The sequence below is a fragment of the Ochlerotatus camptorhynchus genome, unplaced genomic scaffold (genome assembly GCF_037179485.1).
Source record: "Ochlerotatus camptorhynchus isolate MF236.1 unplaced genomic scaffold, CSIRO-AGI_Acam_v1.1 ptg000357l, whole genome shotgun sequence".
NCBI classification, from domain to species: domain Eukaryota; kingdom Metazoa; phylum Arthropoda; class Insecta; order Diptera; family Culicidae; genus Ochlerotatus; species Ochlerotatus camptorhynchus.
Genome location: NW_027040845.1, coordinates 5,394,853 through 5,400,852, shown reverse-complemented (window position 1 = coordinate 5,400,852; position 6,000 = coordinate 5,394,853).

Below are 6,000 nucleotides of genomic sequence, written 5' to 3'. Positions count from 1 at the left end.
AGCAGAATCAGTATTGAAATAGCATATTTCGTCTTTGCTCAAAATTGTATGCAGTTCAACAAAACCGCACATGTCTCGTACCACAATTAGAAATTGACATTACTTGCGGTGATTCGGGATATTCATAAAACCGTTTTCTGCCAGTCTGAGGATTGCATGTTATAGATATGCTAAAGATTCTATGCAATTTAGAAAAAAAAATCGTGTATTTCTTAGATGACTTTCAGGAATTGACCGTTTTCCCGGTGATTCTGGATATCTGGAGATTCGTTTTCCTGCCATCCAGTAACATAATCGGTATGAGGATTGTATATTTCATCTATCTTTCAAGAATTGACCGTACACGGGGTTTTCCGGGAATCTTCAGACCATAATCCTCTCACTAGTGTTCCCGGTCCAGCTGGCCAATCGATTCCCTATCTGTTTTGCTGAAAACCCAATACCTTTTAAATTAGGGCTCAATTTCAAAATTTGATGGAGGCATTGTTGAGAACCAGCCATGCCAACATGAATCGATACGCATTATGCTCATGAGTCACAGTTTTTTTTTCTGATCCGGTTGACTAAATGCAGGTCTAATGAGGTAACTTCCTATTTCATTTGAAAGTAGATTCCTATGTCTATCGAATGGTGGCTAAATTACAAAAATAGATCATCACAATGCCATGAACCAACATGAATCGATACGCTGTTTGCAGTCTTGGGCTTCTGGCTGTTAACAAATGTTTCGGCCTTTCTGAAGGACCAGCGTGAGGCCATGGATGGTCCAAATAATGTATGTAAATATTCAAGTAAAGTAAAAGATTGATTTTCATGATTGGACCATTTTTACGGGTGTTCTGGATCTTCTGGAGACTACTTCTCCCGGAGTAAGCGATGTCTCATATGGCTCATATGGCATATGGCGCAGCATCATATTTTCTCAAAAAATTCTTCGCAGAACAGCCGGTTTCCGTTCTCCCGGACCCACTCCGGTTTGTAGTTGATTCCGTGCGGTCATGATGACCAAATGGAATTCTGACCACTTAAATGGCAAGTTTAGATTGAAAATCGCTCTCAAATTGTGAATTTCATAGCAGAAACAATATTGGAGCCGAAATGAGTGAAAAGAACTTAATTTTGGGTACTTTTTTCTAACCCTGTAGGTTGGTAACTGGCGACGGCGTTCAAACTATCAGTTTGACAGCTCTTAGGTTGCAACCCGGGTGAGGGTTTGCTTCAAACTAAAACGGCATTAGAAAAAATGCTCTGAGACTGACTTATGTCAAAAATGGATTCCGTCACGTGTAAAATTATGTCGTTTTCGTTTTTGCGGTGCTACACTGCCGTACACCGAAATAATTTAGGGTGTAGATATAGGATGCACCATTGGTTACAAACAAATGATGTTGAGCTCGCGCTTATTCCTGCTTACACTAGCGTTAGCGTTGTTATGATATACTTCGTAGATTGGATACTAGTGACACTCACGTCTCTTCTGAAATTCTCAGTGAGACTACTTTCAGGAATAATGCTGAGGAGTAAACATTGGTTCCAATCTAAACAAGAGTAATAGAAGCATGACTGTCGGTATTCCCGGCCACGCCCATCTTTACCACAACTAGGGATAGGGTAGGAAATGTTGATGTAGTTCTTACTTAACGAGAGGCCACCGACTTAGCGACACCCTCATAAGTGCTACGGAGTTGGAGGGTTGGGTAGGGTATTCGGTTAGGATTCACCTCAAGTTGGCGATGCAACCAAAAGTATGTATTGTTTATTTGTTGTTTATTTAATCTCTCGATAGCCGGCTATCGAAAGAACATATTCATTTTGTTTAGTGATCATCAATTTTAAGAGTCATGACGGAGAGCTTGGGATTAAACCCATGATTTTCTGCTCAGTAAGCAAAAACGATCCCTCCAGGGTCATCGAGCATCTCAGAACCATAACGCTTCGCGACAATACAGGACTACGTTTTCGCTTGATATGCAAATAGTTTCCGAGGTTAATGTTCAATATCAAATATACAAATGATGGTGGCGATTTATTGTGCTGTGAAAGAGCTTTTGATTAAATTCATGATTTTCTGCTCAGTAAGCAAAATCGATCCTTCCCGGGTCATTGAGCATCTCATAATCCACAGCGCTTCGCGTCAAAGTACGAATATATGGATGAACTATCTATTATTTAATAACTATTATTTACGATGATTACATGAAAGAAATAAAATATAAACTACAAACAAAACGTACTAAAATCTCAAAAAGATATTCTCACAAATATATTTCACGCAACCAGGAATCTCAAAACCATTAGACGCTATAATGATACTCTGCACTTGTTAGACACAAGAAGAGGCCAAAAAGCAAGCGTCCGTCACACAAAACCCGCCAAATCCACTTGCAGTCACAATCAACGATTCTACGAATCGCGAGCGCTTACGGATCATAAAACCGCTGACTGCGACACTCTGAAAGCGAAATTGATAGGCTCTATGCAGACTGTGTTCTTATTACATTTATTTGATGATAAAAATAAAATATGTTAAAATTGTTCGTTGCATTACGTGTGACCGTTATTTTCAGTTTACTGACTTTTTCAGCTGTTTGAAAACCCAGTAAAAAATTACTGACCCCAGTAAAATAATCTCTGTGTGTACCAAGCATATTGCGTATAATTTATTGTGTATAGCGTATCATTGAGCAAGATCGCAACATAACGTGGAAAATTCCGCAAAACAATAAAATGCTTTGATTTGTTTTGTTTTTTTCTATCGTAAGCTACAGATTTATTAAACATTTTATTTTCTCTTTCGATAACAAAGAACCAACCAGCGCTGTCATGTTTTATGCATTCTAGTCACTCTCGTTTTTCCACACCGTGAGATGGGTCTCGACTTCCCTTAGCAAATCTTGCATTTTTGCACTCCGTTCAACATTGCTGTCCAATATGCAGAAACTTTCGACCTCGGATAGTTTATTTAGTTTTAACTCGATTTCTGCCGCACCAGGTGGTGGATGAAAATATCAACCATATTCACTTTAGAGGGGTCCAGGAATAAATCTGTAGTTTACGAGAGAAAAAAACAAAACAATTAAAAGCGTTTTATTGTTTTGAGGAATTTTCCACGTTATGTTGCGATCTTGCTCAGTGATACGCTATACACAATAAATTATACGCAATATTCTTGGTAAGCCTTGTGTATGGAAAACATGCTTTTTTAAACTAGTTCATTTATTTGGAAGGCTCAATCACGTTAGCTTTACGGAGCCGATAGTTCATTGGTCTTTGTTTGTAACAACATTCACTTAATTCTTTGTCTAGTAGGAGTTGGACCGAATACTCGCGGCTTACTCGAGGTAAGAGAGGTACATTGTCGAAGGATAAGATCAGAGGAGGAGCTTGGGGGTAAGGTTTCGTTGTCTCATCAGAGCGTTGTCACCAGTATGAACGGTAGTGCGGTTCTAGTTTCGTCTGGAGTTCGATCGGCTATGGTGACCATGGAAAACATGTTGCCGCCATATTGTATTCCAAAATAGCGTCTGGAATCTATATCTGGCCTCTACACGTCGTCCATTTTCGGAAATTCCCACATTGTAGTGTATTTGACAGTTTTTCTTAAAGTGATGGCCACCATCTTGGATATCAAAATGGCATCTGGCATCGATTTTCGGCCTCTACACGCCGTTTCCTTTCTGGAAATACTCATATTGTAGAGTATTTGACAGTTTTTCTTGACCCGATGGCCACCATCTTGGATCCCAAAATGTTGTCTGGCATCTATTTCCGGCCTCTAACGACGTCTCCTTCCAAAAATATCCACATTGTAGGGTATTTAGCAGTTTTTCTTGAACCTATGGTCGCCATTTTGGATTACAAAATGGCATCTAACATCGATTTCCGGTCTCTACACGTCATCTCCTATCCGAAAATACCCATGTTGTTGGGTATTTGACAGTTTTTCTTGAAACAATGGCAAGCATCTTGGATTCCAAAATGGCGTCTGACATCGATTTTCGGCCTCTACACGGCGTTCCCTATCCGGAAATACCCATATGGTAGGGTATTTGACAGTTTTTCTTGACACGATGGTCACCATCTTGGATTCCAAAATGGCGTCTGGCATCGATTTCTGGCCTCTACACGTCATCCCTCTCTGGAAATACCCGTATTATAGGGTATTTGACAGTTTTTCTTGACCCGATGGCCGCCATCTTGGATTCCAAAATGACGTCTGGCATCGATTTCCGGCCTCTACACGTCGTCCCCTTTCCAAAAATATCCATATTGTAGGGTATTTGACAGTTTTTCTTGAAACAATGGTCGCCATCTTGGATTCCAAAATGGCATCTGACATCGATTTCCGGCCTCTACACGTCATCCCTTTTCCGGTTCCTGTTCTAACATTGCACAGCAACATCTTATATGGACAAGTTTTGGATACATTACATATTAAGGAAGTGCATGTGTACACTAGCGCCGCGTAGTGTGAGAGTTCTGAAATAATATGACAATCATCCGAAAGGACTTAGTCACCTGAACAACTTTGCTGAAGACAGTAACCTTCTATATGGCCAGGTTTTCGAGATACAGTTTATACAGGAAATTTACTTGCACACTAGCGCCGCGTAGTGAGCGTGTTTTGAACTAATATGGCCACCATCCAAAAGGACTTGATCGCCTGCACAACTTTGCTGAAAACAGCAAATTTCTATATGGCCAGGCTCTCGAGGTACAGTTTATATAGGAATTGCACATGCACACTAGCGCTGCATAGTGAGAGAGTTCTGAACTAATATGGCCACCATCTGAAAGGACTTGGTCACCTGAACAACTTTGCTGAAGACAGTAACATTCTATATGGTCAGGATCATGAAATATTCTATGTTTGAAATATGATCCATATATTATAGCGCCCGTCATAAGTAACATAAAAGTGAAGCGCCTCTAGCGGCGTAGTTCCCAATTTAACCTGAATCCAATGGCACAGGCTGGTTGGTCTAACCCAGTACAGCAACTTTGTCGAAGACAGTATAGCTTTATGTATTGAAACAAATGAGATAATCCACTACAGCCCCCATTAGTGAAAATCCCATAAGCTGTGGGTATCCTTATTCGCGGATAGCCCGGCAATAAGGATCCGGCAATAAGAGATACCGGCAATAAGGAATCCGGCAATAAGGATTCCTGACTGTATTTGTAGTCACCTTGCTCTCAACGATTGCATTCAACCCACATAATTCAACCCCAAAACGCAAAGAAAAGAAATTCGTGGTCTCCGACAAAACGCTCCGCGATAAATAACTTTTTTTTTTCCCGATGACTCCGTTTCCTTTTTTCCTCAGCATGTCACGATTGTCAAATCATCAAACCTCATCAAGGAACAGAAGATTGTAGACATCCCACGGTATTGCAATATTGTGGGTTATAATGATGGAAAAGCTTCGAAAACATGAAGAAAATTTCGTTAAATGGGACCGACTTAGTGAAACCAGTTGTTGCACAAAATTGATTGGGAAGGGTGCAGAGAAAAGTTTTGCAAGACAAACATTCTATTATTAGTTGACTGTGGAAGTTTTCTAAGGAATTTGATAAATGGTTGCTTATTGAAGAGCATTTTGAAGGGCGTCTTTTTTACGAATGCATCCTCCAACTCTTAGCAAACCATTTGTCATTTTGAGTTTAGGTTGTTTGAATAATGTTCTAATAAACGAAGCACACAAATCAAAGCATATTTTGAACCATGAGTTGAACGTGTGCGTGTGTCGCATTTTCTGCGTGTCTAAAATGGCCTTTTGAGAACCTACGAAAAATCGACCTCAACTCCTTCCACCCCAAAAAGAGTAGAACAACATTTTCGTCAGCGACGTTCGTTGACACCAATATGTGATGGCGAAACAAAGGAAAAGCAACGAAAGCCCGATTAGAACATTACGCCAATTCAGGTCATCCAATCAGTGTTTCGCTGCGGTGCTGTTATATTTGATACCATGTTTGACACTCATAACGGAACCATAA